This window comes from Trachurus japonicus, chromosome 10 (assembly GCF_045865225.1).
Source record: "Trachurus japonicus isolate A0001 chromosome 10, Traja_1.0".
In the NCBI taxonomy this organism is placed as follows: domain Eukaryota; kingdom Metazoa; phylum Chordata; class Actinopteri; order Carangiformes; family Carangidae; genus Trachurus; species Trachurus japonicus.
The window spans coordinates 14,960,463-14,978,349 of NC_140916.1; the positions used below are offsets into that span (position 1 = coordinate 14,960,463).

Consider the following 17,887-nt stretch of genomic DNA (forward strand, 5'->3'; position numbering starts at 1 on the left):
CACCATGTTTTAAAACCCCTGCTGTTACTGCTTTGCTCCCAGGTCTGAAAGTCATTTGGCATGTGAGAAAGAGGGGTGGGGGGTGGGGGGCGGGGGGTGTGGGTGGCTGGGTTAAGGGATGAGTAAGGCCTGGGTCTTTTGGCATTTAGCCCAGCGCCAATAAAGGATTAAACTCCAAAAGACAGCTGTTAAATGGTGTGCCTTTGTCAGCCTCTTATCAAATCTCCACCGGTCCGCTGGGGAGGAGTCTCTGACCCTGTTCCCTGTGTTGTAGGTCCCCGCACAGTGTGAGGAGATCACTGCTGCTGCTGCCGCCTTCGCTCCACATCCAGGCCTCTCCCCCACCCCTCCTTCCCTCCACAGCGCAGGGCAGCCACAGAAGCGTTGGCTCAATTCAAGGGAGGCTCCGATCCTGCACCCACGTCAATCACGTCTTCACCGCTGGGTAACTATCAAGCATGCATGTATTAGACTACTGAATTTTTTTTATTTTCTTTTTGGAGTAGGAGAAGCACTGAAAGGCGGTTGAGATTACAGTATGTGGTCTTGTTTTTGGGAATAGTTTTTTGTTTTGTTGTTTTTTAGATTTAGTTTGTTACTTCTGGGGTCACTCATGTGTGCATTTTTCATGTAAAAGAGGCATTTTCTCCAGCCAAGCATGCAGGACACTCTCTCCCACACACACACTAACAGGGAGAGGCTAGAGGGCTCAGGAGGAATCTCATGGGGTCTGATCAAAGCTGTTGTGTCTTTGTCCTTTTCTTTTTCTTAGTTCATTGACTATTTCGATCCTGGCTCCAGGTGTCATCTCCTGGACTATGTGTCAAACTCAGCTACTGCATTTCACATTACAGTGTCAGTGAGGTGGGAAAAAAAAAAAAAAAGCAGAGGACGAACTAGCACTGTATGAAATCTGACCTTGCCTAAAGAGAAAATGAAGTGGCACCACAGACAATCAAGCCAGTTACACTAGCTGATGAGTTGATGGATATGAGTATATTAGGTTCTTAAAGCTGCACTAATCAAATTCTCAGACAAACATTGACTCTGTGTGCATTTGCCACCTGAAATTGGTTCCATGTTGTGATAAACCTACAGATTATTATGTTTAATGTATGATCACTTTAGTTCATGGTCCAGTGGAGACTGAGTTGTCCTAGTGACCCCAATATCTTGTCTCCTATAGCCACATCTAGAGGCAAAGTGAAACACAGCACTGCTGCCTCTTTTTTCAGAAAGTCCTCACATGACCTGACTGAAAATTGTATCCCTGAAGCTTTATTTACTCTTCTTCCTACTCCTAAATTAGGCTCACACGATCACAAAAAATAGGTGCAAGCCATGATGTTTTTTTTCTTTCCTTCTTCTCCCTGCTCTCCCCTCCAGCTCTGCTACAGTGCATTTCATCATCAGATCCGCCTACACTTAGCTTTGGTGTTGGCCCGTCGTTCACGGCTTCTCCTCGTAAAATAAATGTGTCCCCCCGGTTGCTGCTGCGTTTGTCATTTATGTATGTTTGACCCTCTGGATCCAATTCAGTCGCTGTCGAGCCACAAGGAATATCCTTCACCTGCTCTTATCTCTGACTCCAAATTACTGAGCTTCAGTCCAGTTTTCACATCAGAACAGCACAGAGGGGAGCGAGGGAGCTGGGAGAAGGTCATAAATGGTAGCTGTTGGACAGAAACAAGACAGGAGCTTGTGTGCAGATACACAATGAGGTGGCGGCAATTCTGAGGATGTGGGCCCAGCTCGATGCCCGGGGTTGGCAGTTAGAAATTAGCGCTGTGCAGTGCTCGCTCAGTCATCCAACTGGTGTGGCACAAGGGAACATTGCCTCGCCTCAGCTGCTGCACAGCGAGCGGAGATCTGGTTTTGGAGCTGCAGCCTGTTAAAATGTTATCTCGCTCTAAGACATTTGAGAACGGTCTACTATTCTTTTCCAGCTAGGGAGATTTTCCTTTCCACCCTTTCCTCTTTTCTCATCTGTGGGCTGCTGCGTTGTGTAGTCGGAGCTGATGACGGACAGCCAGCAAGTGCAGTCTATGCTCTTTTTTGTTTTTGTACAAACCAGTGCAGCAAAGGCACCATGAGCCTTAATGTGTTCATCTGGTCAGCTGCTGAAATGAGCCTCCTGAAGCTCATGTTGCTGCACTCCTGTGTCACAGAGCATCCCCGGCCAAGTGTGTGGATGACAATAAGCTAAAGTGGCAGTACAGTACCCACACCACTGTATTCCTATGCTAATCAACAAACAAAGTAGCATGGACAGCAGTCATCAGCATGTTTCTCTGAGGTTTATCTCCTCCGAAGCTCCCAGCCGGTAATTCCTCTGACTGTGCTCATTCCCACCTATTAGCACATAACATTTTCAGTGTCATTTTCTACTTTCTATCATAATCCGTGTTTTAATAAAGTATAAAGCTCATGATTACTCAGAACATCTGCAACTGGCTAAATATATCAACATCATATTAGTGCTTTAAAGTTTTTAAAACCCTCACGTGACTGTAGGAAGAACTGTGCAGTGCAGAGCTCACTGTTAACAACACCCGCTATACTCTGTTCCTGTGGCTCTCGCGCTAATCTATGTTCAAGGCAGCTTATAGTCTGCTTGCCCACCCCGAATGTCCCTGAGTGTGTCGCAGTGTCAAAGACCTAACGCCGCGGCTCCTGAGAGCGTCATGCTCCACATCGCATTTTCTTTCTCCACACTTCCCACTCTCCTTGACTCTGTAATTCTGCCGCTCCATTCCCTTGTCACAGTTTGATCTTCTCATATCTTCTTTCATTTGAATCTGCCTCCCTCTCTCTTTCATTTTCTTGGCTCCCTCCTCCCTTCATGTCCTGTGTGCTGTGCGCTGCGATGAGCGCGACTCCGGCTCGTGCGCGACTCTGGCTCGTGCGCGTTTTCCTCCGGAGGACTGGCTCGCGGTGTGGTGTTGCAGGCTGAAAGGATGAAACAAATGTGGCACTCCCCTGTCATCCTCTCTCCCGACTCACTAGTCTCCCTTTTCGCTGTCACATCTCCCAGTCCTCCTCTTCACCCCTTTATTTCCAATTTCACTTAGCATGTATCTCTCCCTCCCTCCCTTTGCCTGTCGCCTCTGAGAATGATGGGTAATGTTCGGGGAATGGGGGTGGTGAAGGAACAGAGATATAGCTTCTCGACAGAATCAGCTTCACTTTTGTTCTTCTGACGTGTGTGTGTGTGTGTGTGTGTGTGTGTGTGGTTGCGTGTTTTATTGAAGTGTAGATGGGTAAATGGGTGATAGTTCGTCTTCATGCTGGTGTGGGAATATGTGGGAGGTAAGGGTCTGTTGTTTATGTTCGCTGCATCTCCATCTTCCCATCAGAGGAAACAGGAATTTATGTTAAGGCACAGATTGAGTGGTGAAGTGTGATGTTTTGCATATGTTCCTACGTACTGTACAGTATTTGGCCCTGAGGTCAAAGCTTGAATGACATCAGAGAAAAACAAAACACATTGCTTCATCTTAGTTGTAAACTCATGAGACGGAGTTGTTGTTTCTACCTTTCCCATCATGTAAAAGTGTTGTGCTTTGTTTTTCTAATTTGTTTGTGCTGTGTTTTCTCTTCTTTTCCTTTGTGCCTGCAAACAGCTGAAATCACAGTTTTAGAAACCTGGTTATGACTTCAGTATAATGTAAAATGAACACTCTCTGAAGTACTCCAGTAAAAACCAGGAAACTGTAGCAGTGACATCACGTTTCTTAAATGGTCTCATAATGGCAGAGATGGTGAGAAATCAACACGCACCTGCAGGCCTGGATAATTTTTCTGCTCATACTTAGAGGATATGAACAACAAGGTTATTCATGTTACACGTAAACTCCAGACTGGAATATAATGGAAAAACAACATAAGGCTGAAAAATATGTCACCATGCTTGGTATGTATATGTATATGCATATGTATACAGGCAGTCTGGCACACCCTCACACAAGTCAGCCAGCGTGCACTTGTATAAAATTAAATCCACATCAGCGAGCAGCCATTCAGATAAGATTAACAGGATCTGACGTTTCCTTCGTAGCAGACAGATGCTTGCTCCAGTTCCCCTGGAACATTTCCCCTCTCCTCTGTCTCCATCCAAACTACGTATCATCTCAGTCTGAGGATGCCCAAACCCCCTCGCCCTCACCCCACAAACACACACTTACCCCTCCTGCCCACAGCAAGGCCTGTTCTCACTATTAATTTGATTTCTGATATTGTTATTATGGGGCAGTGTGATTAGGAGAGCATGAGTCAGATTAAAGGCTTGTTTTATGCCATATTGAAGCCAATTAGCTCCGAGTACAACACTTTCACCTCAGCAGACAGATGACCATAAACGCTGGTATTATGCATGTATGCAGTCTGTCTCGCTGGTACAGCACATTTCTTGAGTAAAACCCTCAGGGAAACGCAGGTATTTTTAGCATTCTGTAAGTGCAATGTTTACAAAAATGTTATATTTCCATAAAGGTGGAAGAAATTAAAAATTAATCTGGCTCATGTATGATGGATGTCCCAGAGAATCACATGCTGCTCCGTCAATTAACTGCTAAATTACAGTATTATGACTTGAGGTAATGGCCTTGATTTGATTTGAAAAATGTTTTCTATTATTTTACATCAGACCCACAGTGCATACACGATTGAGTAAAAAAAAAAAAAGAATCTCTCTCTGCACAGACGGCACACAAACATGTTAAATGTTCTGTACAGTGAAAAGAGGAGATTTATGTAAAGATGGAGAACATGGCTCTGTGATGTGGGTTGGTGAGTAACACTTAAATAGATGTGGACATAATTTATACATAAGCACAGTGGATGTCACAGGGATGTCACCAAGGGCCACAGTGAGGAAATGTGATTATCATTTATGCATAAGTACCATTATTGTGTGGGAGCAGCACCGTGGAAAAAAAAAGTAATAACATGAGTGTTTTAAAGCAGCTGAAGCAGGAAGAGTTGTTTCATCTCTTCTTTATAAGAGCTGCTTTGAAGCAAATTACCTTGTGAAAGTCACATTTTTTCAAGTATTGCACTCAAAGGTCATTCAAGTGCCCTGAAATGACATATGTTTATGCTCAAGTGATAAAGCCATCGACGAGCTGCACTGATTCTCATGTGGGCCAAAGACGTTTTGTTAGAAAGTTAAATCAGAAGTAACCGGAATATTTGTGTTAATATAAGTCTTAAATAGTTATATCTTCCGACAGCAATCACTGAGTGTTTGGTCTGAAACACGGGTCTGTCAGTCACTCTGCTCTGCTGTAAGCCGAGGAGAAAACTTTCCTTGTATCCTACAACCTTTATCCAATGAGGAGAGAGAACGGCATAAAGGGGCGGTCCTCTCTGTGTGTGCAGCCAAGGGATGCGCGTGAATGTGGTGACGTAGGGACGAGGGCGGGGACTGCTAACTCCATCGGCTGACAAGAAGTTAGCCAAAACGACTGGATCGCTTACTTCTGCTTTAAAGGGAGGGGGTTTGGAAAGATGCATCAGACCTTAAAGGATCTGTTTGCAATTTTTGTTCAGTCCCCTCAGATTTATGTCGTGACTTTTAAGAGGGGCTTGACCTTAGGTTGAGGACTCAGCTCGCTGATTGCATTAAGTATTTCAAAAAAGCACACCACTCTGTTGCAGTGAAATGATGCACAATGATAATGTCAAATAGAACTGGGACCATTTTCCCCTGGAACAAGTTTTTCTTTTCTTTTTTTTACTGATAATACCCACTTTATCATAAACATATATTGAACTGAAGAAAGATGCACTGGAGTAGTTTTACATTGTTGTAGTAGTGCTCTCACTTGAAAGGCAAATATCCGAGTGCTCTTCCACTGTTGGTGTAGCTTCACATTAGCTGACGTGGCAAAAGCTCTTTTGATAAAAACCCATCACTGTTATCGGCGCAGTGACAAGAATGAATTATACGCTCTCATCATTTACCCGTGTAGGGGATGGGGAGGCATCACAAATCGCGCCCTGTCGTTCATGCAGCTGAGACCATTATCATGTGTGCACGAGTGGAGGTGACAGAGACGTAGCTATAGGTGGTGTTTGTGTGCGAGGTGCTGTCACTGTCATGTGTTTTGAGCCATTAGGGGAGCGATGCAACCAGGGCTTATGCGGGGCAGTCATTGGGCCTCATTCACCAATATCTTCTTAAGAACCTTCTTAGATTCTTTCTTAAGTTGTTCTTAAGAGGTTCCTTAAGAAAACCCTACGTCAGATTCATCAACGCGTTCGTAAGCCTCAGAATTGTTCGCAGCTGTGTTCCTACTTGATGAATGCCATCTCCTCGTAAGTTGAGGGCGTGTGCCAGGTGAGTCTAATTAACATTGGATTACCATAGGTAACGGCCCCATCAATGCCCGTAAAAGGGCATGAGACTGCAGGGCCGTGTGCAAAAAGAACCCACAGGCACTGAGCAGAGAAGGTGAAGTGAGAAAGAAAGTTGAAATGCTCAAATGAAAATCTGGGAGGGAGCACCAGACTCCAAACGTAAAAAGAACTTTAGTAGTGAAGTGGCGCTACTGTGGCAGGAATGAAACAAAGAAACAAACAAAAGGCTTATATTTAGTTTATATTTTTATATTTAGGCTATATTTAGTAGCGTCACTAGTGGATGCAGCTCAGACCACACTCTCACGTGTGCCATCATAAATATCATCATATTATCACATATGAAAAAAAAACAGTTGTGTGTAGTGTGAACACTTACAGTAAGTGCCCCCCCCAAAAAAGAGAAAAAAAAACAACTGATATGAATTAAGTGTCTATAATGTTTTTTAAGAGACTGCAATGATTTGTCAATTATTATTATTATTAATATATATGATTATTAAAAACATCATAAAAGATAAGAAAATAATTCTTATTCAAATCATATAATATCATACAACTGCAGAACAAAAGAAAACGCTATAATCGGTTATTTTTGCAGAAGTCTCAGCACCTAAAAGTGCGTAAGTATACTCCTGACTGTTCGTAGATTTTGTTCTTAGTTAAGAACAAATTTTGGAAAAGAAAACATTCATGAATGCCACAATCTTCGTAAAAACTTCGTAAGTAGGACTTAAGAACAAATTTTTTCTTAAGAACGGTTCGTGAATGAGGCCCAATGATCTTTTCTGTGTGAGAGTGTGTGTTTCGTGCGTTCGTATGTGCACCCATAAAAGACACATGTGGTTGTTTGAACTCATGTAGATGTCAGGTTAAATGTGTGTTGGTATGCATGCTTTCGCTGCATTTAGCATTCTGTCGATATTTTCACACCTTTAGCGCTAATCCTGGGGCACAGTAATTGTGAGGGTGAGGGACACAAGGTCTTCTCATTGGTACCCATTGGTCCTAATACCAGCACTGAATTGCCCTTCATTAGGAAGAAGTTAATCCCTGCTTATAGTGGTGGAGGCAGCCACTAAGAGCACTCTGCAGAAGTCAACAAATTCATTACTCCATAACCTCTGCTGCAGGAAGGGCATTTGAATGTGGTGATGAAGACAAAGCTGCAGTTTTTAGCTGCAGTTTAACAACAAATTGCAAACCCATAGCTATTCCCTGTCTCTGTCTGTATATACTGTAAAATTACGCTGGCGTATAATTTATTTTCTTTATCCTTTTGCTCATTTCAGTGATGGCTGAAGTCTGTCCAAACATACTCTCAGCAGAAGGCAGTGAAACACAGAAGGCAGCTCGCCAGTTTGCCACAGAGCTAACACAGATAGGCAGCACACCACCCACTATACTCACATTTATATTGTACTTGTGGGTAAACTCTGTCTCTGAGCTGAATCTGAAAACTTTTAGTTACTCAGGTAAGAAGACATGCAAAGCCACGGATGGTGCTGTGCACAGATAAGTTAAACAGTTACTGTAGAACATATTAAAATCAATACACTGAGAGGTTTGAGGTTAGTAGAAGCTCTAGATGCTTAGTATCCTCACCATGATATTAGTCCAAATTCTCACTCAGTCTTCATCAGCTACATGAGAGAAAAAATGTTTTTCTCTCTCTCTGTTTATCATCATTGCACGGCCAAGCAGGTCACAAAATCTCTCTAAGCTCATAAACAAACAGAAAAAGAGATAATTCTGCCAGATATGAAATATATTCAGATATAAAAACAAATATAGAAATGAATATGGTGATTATTATTATTATTACATTTTTTTTTTTACCACACTTCAGCAGTGAATGCGATGTTTATCTCTTTCTACTCAGTCTGTAACGTCTTAGTTCGAGCAACAAGCTTGTAAATTTCAAAGTGTAATAAATCATGAATAAATCCCTTTCACTCTCCCAAAATTAGCGAGATGATTTGTTGAATTATGTAATGCAGAGAATGATGTGTTGGTGTTTTAAAAGGGTCGAAAAGGACTAGACCCGCTTCCACCACGTGTTGCAGGAAGGAAGGGAAAGAGATAATTAGCAACATGAGAACGCACATATAAATCGTCCAAGAAGCTCAACAACTCAATGTTCTGCTTAGAAGCTCAGTATCACTTAGAAGACCTACAGCACACGTATTTCCTCATCACTAATTAATTTGCTCTAGATTTTCTCCTCAAACTGACAGAATATTTTCACAGCATCTCTGTCATCGCCAGCCTCTCAGCCATTCATTACTGGTTAGCACCACACTTGAATTTTTATGCTCACACAGATTATCCACTGCTCTCATGGTGCCACTCTGTGGGGTAATAAGTCAAGGATTTGAGTGGTATCACACTGCGGAGAAATGACTCTGCCGTGGCAGACCGTACCTCAGTCATAAATAACGTGACATTTGGCGCGTGACAGCTCACCTTGACTCCCTCTAATATCTGATTGAGTGGCGAACGTGGGCAGCAGGACGAATGTGAAAGATCACATGTGTTTCAATTGCAGTAATATTAGGTAAATAGCCTTTTCAGGTCGACTTTGTCAGCAGAAAGATGTACCGCTAGAATTTACTCATTGCCATGAAAGATGACAGGACACATCTGAGCGGCAGAGTGGAAATGCACATCCCGGCTCACAGGCTTTGCTGCTTTGAGAAGTTCTGTATACGCATGTGTGATGGCAGTAGGAGTTATGTGGCTCTGTGAAATTGAACAAACAAGTTAATAAAATCCCCTGGCTATTTGTTACCCAGGAGTGTGCTAAAGTTGACAGGCGCAAGCTGATATGTGTGGCGCCGGTCGTTATTTGTGTGGCGGAAATCTGTGTCCCCCAAGCTTCCATCTTGAGCGCAAAGCCGCCAATGAACAACACAGTCTCCAGATGACTTTGTGTTTGGATTTACTTGTGAATGGACGCCCATTGCCCACCGATCTCCGGGCCTCCGAGTCCACTCGCTGAACCGAGCTGGACCAGGGGTTGCCATGTCACGGTGGGGTCGGATGAGCAGACGGCGTGGGCGGCTGTGATTGAGAGCGCTGTCACAGCACCTGCGGTCACAGCCTCTGACGAACTCCTCGGGGGGCATGAATAATGTACACAGTGGTCCTGAGTGATGGGTGGTGTAATAATGCCAGGCAGAATAGCGTGACCAGAAACCCTAGTGACGGCCAACGTCTCAACCAGCCAACAAACACATACTTACCAGGGGAGAGAGATGTATTTAGCCCGCAGTCTGCTGCTGCCCGGTCTCTCGAGTGCTGCTGAGTGAAACTGTTTTGCTTTCCTTTAACATCTGAAATTTTTATGTAGGTTTAGAAACATAGCTTCACTACTTAGATGATCTTACGGTGGTTACATTTAATGAAGTGGGACTCAAAAGCAGTGGACTCCAGAGACAATGTACTGTATATATTCTGTGAAAACGGGCTTTTACTGAAGTATTGGTCAGTGCAGCTAAGCAAATCTAGAAGATGAGAAAAACCATAACATCAGAGATGGCAGCTAGACAAGAGCAGGTAGAAACATTCAAGATAAACTGCAGCAAGTCACAGAGACGATTTGGCAAATAGAAAAAAAAGTGTCAAGTATGTGGGGATAAAAGGCTGAGCTGTGAGCTCAAAACAAAAGTGGTTGGTGCAAAGTGTAGCCTCACCACATGGGAAGTGTGTTGGTAGCTGCTGTGAATGGCCACACTGGAGGTGGAGTGAAAAGCCTGCAGTCACAGCAAAGGGCAAGTCGTGATGAATGGTGCAAATGGGGATGGGAGTGAGACAGCTTCTCCTCACAGGCGTTTACTGTTGCCTTGAAAAGTGATAGAAATGGTTTTGTGAAGAATAGAAGAGAGTGAGAGCTTGAGAGGGAAGTTTGCACCCTACAGTACTTCCTCACCTCAGCACACCTGACCGACTGCTGCATGAAATGACCATGACTCTCACCGAATTGCGAGCTTTGGAAAGTTTAAAATACTGTCAAACGAGGGCTTCCCACTGAGGCTCCTGCTACACTGAACTATTGCATTTTTTTTTAATCAAAACATGGAAAATGTCACAATTCATTTTTCAATTTTAGTTTTGACCGATGCTCTTTTTATTACGTCTTCTTGTTGCACCCCCTTCTTCTGCAGCAGTATTAATTAGTGCCACTATGTCCTAAAACTCTACTTTTACTCTGCTGTGACTACTTATACTTACAATCTCCTGTTATTTTCCTGACATTTATGTTTATTTTCATTGAAGATATGTGTAATTATTTTGCCAGTCCTTTCTTTGTTGAATTTGAGGAACAAAGAACAAGAAAATACAGCGCAAAAATAGATCACGAGGAATATCACATATCAATACATTTAATGAAAAAAAGGGCTTCCCACTGAGGCTCCTGCTACACTGAGGAGAAAATAGCAGCAGGTGAGAATATCAGATGTGTGTGGACTATTGTATTTTTCAAATAAAACATGGGAAAATGTCACAATTCATTTTTCAATTTTATTTTTAACTGATGCTCTTTTTTTATTACGTCTTCTTGTTGCACCCTCTTCTTCTGCAACAGTAGCCTATTAATTAGTACCCAACTGGAAAACTAGCACCAGCAGCAATTTGAAACCAACCAGCTGTACTAAATGCCTTATATTTGCATAACAATAGTGGATTTAAACAAATTATTTCATATTTCCTGTCATTGTTTCTTTTTATTGGTTCAAATTTGCATTACATTTGGTTTGAAATCAGACTGATAACCTTTTTACTTGTCATAGTAGGAAAAGCACTGTTATACATTTATATAAATAGCTCTGCTCTACTCCAGTGTCTTGAAACTGAAGCAGCTACATCGACTGTACCTGAAGGCTTATAGACACTTATGAGTCTATAATTGCTCTGTTCAGTATTTCTTTATTGCTTCAACCGATCCATGATATTCTTATTCAGTGCTGAGTGCTGAGCTATAGACTTTTTTTCACAGCAGCCATTTTGACTTGTCATAGCAGGAAAGGCACAAGTATAATTAATTACACCGATGATGGCTCCTCTCTATTTAAGCGTTGCAGTTTGAGAGTCCTGGTGCTGAGTGCTCTGACTCACCGACGTCGTGGCTCACACAGAGCCACCGTGATTATTATTTGTTGCACCTGTGCTTTCGCTGCTATGACAAGTCTCTGCTGTTAAAAAAAAAAAAAAGTCTGATTCACTGGACTGGAGGTAAATGTGACAGCACTTCTTCAACACACCTAATGTCAAGTAGCTGAGAGAGAGAGAGAGGGGGAAGGGGAGGTCGGGTAGAGAGTGTTAAGAGAGTAAAGAGCAACAATCTGAGGCCGAGGGGAGAGAAGAGCTGGGGGTGTCACTGTGACAGCAGCGTGTTTTATTACTGTGACTGATAGGTCTCAGAACAGTGGTGTGTTGAGTTTGAAAGCTGATAGTAGTGTATGAAGAGGGGAGAGTGAGGACGGTGTTGATGGGAGGTGGTAGTGGTGACATACAGCTGAAGGTGCTGGCACTCTTCCTGTCGCCGGTGTAAGGTTTGTGGTGAGTTCAGAAATGGCTCGTGGGCTGGCTGCTCCACAGCACTCACACTGCATGAGTGATCCTGTCAATAACAGGCTGCATGCTTCTTTCTTTGCCTAATTTTCTTTTTCAGTCCTCCTCTTCCTCCTCTACCCATCCTTAAAAAGAGTTTGCCTAAGTGAGTCATTTTCCTGGAAATGTTGGTTTGTTTCTTCAGAGGATGTGCATCCTCTAGTGGGGCAAGCCCTCCTTCATTACTGCTAAGCTCTTTTCCTGCTCGGCTGCTCGTCTCTCCTCGACTCCCTTCGCTGTTGTGCCGCTCTCCCCTCCTTCCCAACGCCTCCCCCCTCTGTCCCTCATCGCCACAGTTTTCGCCCCGTCCCCTCTGTCTTTCTCTTCTTTTCTCTGCATATCAAACGGTTGATGGTGATGTCAGGTTGTTTGCGAAGAATCGAGGCTAATGGGGGGAAAAAAAAGGATATAGGAGACTTGAGAAAACGCCAGCGTCCTCCTCAACATCTCTTCCCCGGCACTATAAGAGAAAAGACCAGGAGGTAACGAGGGAGAGGAAAGAAAGGAAGTGTTGCAGATAACTGGGAACGGGGGAACCAAGCACCAGACTGGATGGCAGCATTGTGATCTTCAAAGCCTCTTCTCCCTCAGTCCTTTCTCACTCCCTTGCTCCCATGTTTTCTCCCTTGAGAGGATGGCTGGCTGCAGGCACGAAGCTATAGCCTCACACTTCAGATCCTATCATCGCAGGCTCACAAGCTCACCATAACCTTTCGCTATGTCTGTTGTTAACAAACTCCCCTTTCTTGCTATTCAAATGTTTTTCACCTTTTGTAGTTATTTCGGCAAGGAACATGAAGCGAATGCATTTTCTGTTAAAAGCAGGATAGTAACAGTTCCTAGAAAGACGAGGACTCATTTATTTAGGTTTCCACACCAATGGTCACAGTACATCACTCTCTAAACTCACTTCTGCCTCATACCTGTCTCCCACAGGCCCATCCTTTAAAAAATGAGACATGTCACTGTAAACCAGCTCTCTCTGCACTTGATCCCCACCGATGGTTGGCCCATAAAAGCTTGATGTGCCACTGTGGACAATGCTCACATCTGAAGCAGGGCCGCTGCCTGGGTTTTTCAGAGAGAGAGGAGAGAGGACTGGCTTTGATGGCGGTTTGCTATTTTTGTGCTCCACAAATACTTTGCGTGTCCTGTTTTCTGCTTTAGAACCCCCCCCCCCCTCCATTTAATCTAGTTACTGCTCACTGCAGAAAAAGAAAAAGACAGCATTGCTCATGAAGGTGTCGCTCAATATTTATTTAGTCATGATGAAATATTGTTGGGGGGCTGAATACAAATGTTAATTACATGCATGCGGTAATATCTTAATTCAGGATCATGACAGAGTGATGGTATTGTTTACCCTGCAAGGTGCCTAAGGGACGTCTCTCAGGATAGTTTATGAGTCTGCTTACGTACTTGATTAAAGACTTGCTTTCCTCTGGGGCTCACGGCTCCATCCTCATTGGAGCGCACAAAAGATACTGGGAAATTTAAGTCTTTCCTCCATCATTTGTAGACACAATATATGTGGCGAAAAGGTGGAAAAACACAGGATTTGACAACATAATCCGATGACTGGGGAAAAAACCCTTTTGGTCCACTGATTCTAGATCATTTCCTGTACACGTTAATGGAGAAACTGGCAGGAGCTCGTTGATGGAAGCAGCTATAGCTTAGTGTTTGAATGGTCTTTACAGGGGGCACTGCCTGCTGCTTGCACTCTTGAGAGCCACCAGAGAAAGTCATTAACCTTTCATGCCTCCTCCCTCAGGAACTGTAGCGACCAATTCCAGCTTCAAGGCTTGAGCGCCGGCCGGGAATCAAACAGAACTCACACGCTCATATGGAAAACCTTGATCGAACTCCAGAGCAGTGCTCCTAACAGAATCTTTTTTTGCAGAGTTGTATATTACATAAGAAGGCTGAGTGGATAAATAAGAAACTACCTGGGTGGATGCCATGTCCCGCATGAGTTTCCTGTCTGGGTTTGGCTGGGAATCGGACCATAATTATTTCATAAGATCTTGTCAGTGTCAACCCCAATGAGCTCTGTGTGTGTTCTGGCTTCACGATGAGTTGGCACTAAGAGGGCAAAGTGTGCTGCTCAGAGAAGAGCAGCAAATGTATACAGACATTTTGACAAATGATTGGTTCCTCACTGTCAGGCTGCAGATCAAATGTGTCCCTGTCACCTGTGTGGCGCTGACTGGTGGGAGGTGCAGATTAAAGATGGCACCTTAGTGCTGCTCGGGCCATCTGGGCCATTCCTGCATGCAGTGAGCCTGGTAGAGATTCTTCATTTTGAACTTCAAGACTGATTCACAACTGAACTGGTCCATAGTAGCAAAGTGAATTACTCAAGTGCTGTTTTTATCCACACTCAGCGGCGCTCTGTGGGTGGCAAAGTCAAGCAGTCCACTACCACGGTGGCTTGAGTGGGTGTTTTCCTAAAATAGCTTCGGATTCAAAATATTCCAAAAAAGAAGAAGAAGAAGAAAGTCTTGGAGTAAAACTGAGAATTTAATTGTGCACAAACAGATTCGTCTGCTTTAGCCACCATTACTGCTGGCTCACCAGAACGTTTGATCTGTGGCGAGAAGTTGGCAAACAGCAAAAATGTAATGTTGAAAGACTTTTCCAGAACAAGAAGCACCGTGTTTGCTGAAAAGAATCAGGTTGATGGATGAAAGAAAGATGATAGTTTTGGAGCTGCACGGTAGACAGCAGAGCAGAGCAAAAGCAGTTTTTAGAAATGGATCTGATATCAAAACTCTTAACTGTTACTCGGCTTGTGACGGCTCAGGAGATAGTAAGGTGTGGAAAGGTGTTCACGGGTGGTGAACACATGATTTATTAGAATAACAGAGCTGTTAGATTTCAAACACAAAACTGAGGGAGCTCAGAAAATTACAGAAACATCGTTCTCATCAAAAACAGGACCAAAATAATGACAATGGAGGACATAAAGTCCACTAGACGGTCTACTGCCTGAGATGAGATGGTGTTGCTATGAACGTATGTGATCTCTGGTGCTCTGATCTGGTGAAACATGAATGAATAAATGAACGAACACTCATTTAGAACTATTAGTATTCACAGGCTAATTAATATTTACATATCAAATATCCAAATATATTTTGCAGCTCCAGACTGCAGACAGGACATTTTTTCTCTCTACAAAAAGAAAAACTGTTTAGAGAGTGAAGTTCGTCGATCCCTGCTCTGGCACCATCATAAGGCCAAATTTTGATTTATCCAGCAGTTGCACATGGCTGCAGACACTTAGTCTTGTTAGAATAAAAGTTGTTATTGATCATTCCTATCGGTACTGAATAATGAACAGTGTTGCCAAAAAGACAAACAGTCAGTCATACATACAGGCTTTAAACAGATACAAATGTTCTTTTTTGTTTTGTTTTGTTTGTTTTTTGTGAAAATGCAGTATGACAAGAGAAAAAGTGGTCTCAAACTTGATTTTATGTTTTGATATTGCTGTTTTGACTTAAACACATATTAACCTTATTTTTACAAAGCAGCCTGAAGCCTGAACATTATTCCTCTGTGCTAAATAGACAGAGGATTAAAGTATAATCTTTTTGGACAAACATCGGTACATGACAAAAAACAGAAAAGCAACTTGATTTACCACGACTTAATGAAATTAGGCTCAGCTTCACTATTGTGGAAATGTTCTTTTACAGAATAATTAATTTGGTTTCGCTGGCCTGACACCTGACACCTGCGTGAGCAGATATTTCTAATTTTTTTTGTTTCTAATCATTTAACAGCTTTCAGTCTTCATCATCTTTGACTATTATCACGGAGCTGGGACACAGTGACTATATAGGTTGTTTGTCCCTCTACCATGTTTCCATCCACAGTTACAATTATAACCAGTGTGGATTTAACAAATAACTTCTCCTTTGAGAAATTCCTGTTTTTTGTCAACTCTTCCATCTAAGCCAAGCTGCTCACCCCAACCTGTAAGGGCCTGTTTTCAAAGGAGTACACTGATTATGAACTAAACTTATTTTACCTTGCGTGTTGGTTGGATTTCTCACTCCAGAACCCATCTTGCCAGACTCAAAGCTGTTATCTTGTGGCAGAACCACAGTGGTTCAGACCAATCAGCGTCCTCTGAAGAGCGACTGGTGACGCCTAGGGAGAAGCGACTGTTGTGGTATTTGTAAGATTGCCTTTCATGTGCAAATGTTTCTTCCCAAAACGGCAAGAATCTTCTACCGGTGTGCTAACTACAGCTTTTAGAGATCCTCAGACTCATTGTTGTGTTTCCTCTTCGGCACTCTCTTAATACGTCATACGATAAGAGGTTCATCCAATCACCTGCCAAATATTTATCCGTTTTGACAGCTCCTGCCTTTTTTCAAACAGATTCCAACAAAGCCAACACTTTTTGCCAGATGGTTCTGTGAAACAACCCATCTGGCGCGTCAGGTTAAAATTTGTTCCAAACTCAGGAGAAATGATTCATTCAGAGCTCACTTTTTATGCAACGGTATATTCAGTTGCCTTAAATGTCAGGTCAGTTCTTTCCAGTCCAGCTCTCTGCCTACTGTCCTTCACTGAAAGGACAGTTTGTTTGGGAATGTGTTTGCAAGGCCCACTCAGCATTTTCTTTTCCAACCCGATTTGCAATCCTGTCCCACGTGTAATGATATACGGCAAATGTTGTGTGGGTCTACAGCAGGATTTACTCCCCTTTGGGTGGAATCTCTGCAATAATCAAAAGGAGTCCAAATGAATAGACCTTGAATCGAGGGCATGAAGAAGGGTAAAAAGAGGTGAAGGAATGTTAATGCAGGTCTCAGAGTTTCACAGCGGATGAGTGCTACCTGAATATTTTAAACTCTCCTCTATCATTAGCTCTTCATTAGCGCATTGAAACACACCCTAGATTCGTCTAATGGAAACAAATTATTCTCTCCTTTTCTTTTAGCCTACCTGCAATCTGCTTATAGCTAATCAGCAAACTTACAGTGCCTGGGCATTGATTTTCCTCACGTCTGACTTGCTATTTAGGTTAAGTTCTGAAGATCTGAATTGTTCATTTTCTCTTCTGAGTTAAGCTCTTTTCTCTTCCTCTTCTGCTCAGTCATTGTCCCAATTTTATCCCAGTGTTTTCAATTTAGTCTGTCCTGTTTTGCTGCATGTAAATGATTCTTGAAACATATTTTTTTATAAAGTTATTTGTGTTCAGCGAGAGGAAAACAGACACGACCCTGTTTACGCAAACAGCTGCTTTCACACTGGATTTGTGCCTGTCCCAATTACATAGTTAGTCAGCCACGGAGTTAATGTCCCAGTGTTTTGTGACACAGCCGAAGCATCAGTGCTGCATTTTCTATTTCTGTTGTAATGTTTGTTAAATTTGTATGTCTCCTGTGTGTTTTGCGTCTCCTCCTCTGTTTGATGAAGTGGCTCTGCTGCTTGGTGCTGCTCTTTCTCAGTCAAACTCTGATTTACGCTCGAGCTGCAGCTCACACTCCAGGCTGCACATATTCTGTGGAATTCATTGTCACCTTTTTAATGGCCAGCAAGCTGTCAAACAGATTCCCATCTATTGGAATCGCTATGGCTCCCTCAGCAAATGGGAAGTGACAAGGTTGACAGGCCAGTGAGTGTGGACAGTTGAGCCAAATGTCACACGGTTCCTTGTCAAAAGCCTTTTTCTTGCTGTCATAATGAGATTCGTGCTTTCATATGAGCCTTGGAGGAGTGTTGAATCCATTAAAGCACTTTCCCTGTTGATTTGTGCTTTCTGCTGCCTTTATTACAGCGGATGTTCATCATTAGCACATACTGGCACTCTGTGCACAGTTGCACTGAATATGCAGTAATTATACCTTATTCTCCTTTAGATACGAAAACCTCTCTCTGGGGAATTTGCCTT

The 17,887-nt window shown here is 42.9% G+C and overlaps 1 protein-coding gene across 1 annotated transcript in view; it reads left to right on the top strand.

Annotated features, from left to right (window-relative positions):
* Positions 1-276: 276 nt before the first annotated feature.
* drp2 (dystrophin related protein 2) overlaps positions 277-17,887 on the top strand; it is a 104,599-nt gene continuing 86,988 nt past the window's right edge. The window contains exon 1 of the mRNA XM_085789432.1: positions 277-445. The gene's annotated coding sequence lies outside the window, so the exon portion shown is untranslated. The remainder of the gene's footprint in view (positions 446-17,887) is intronic.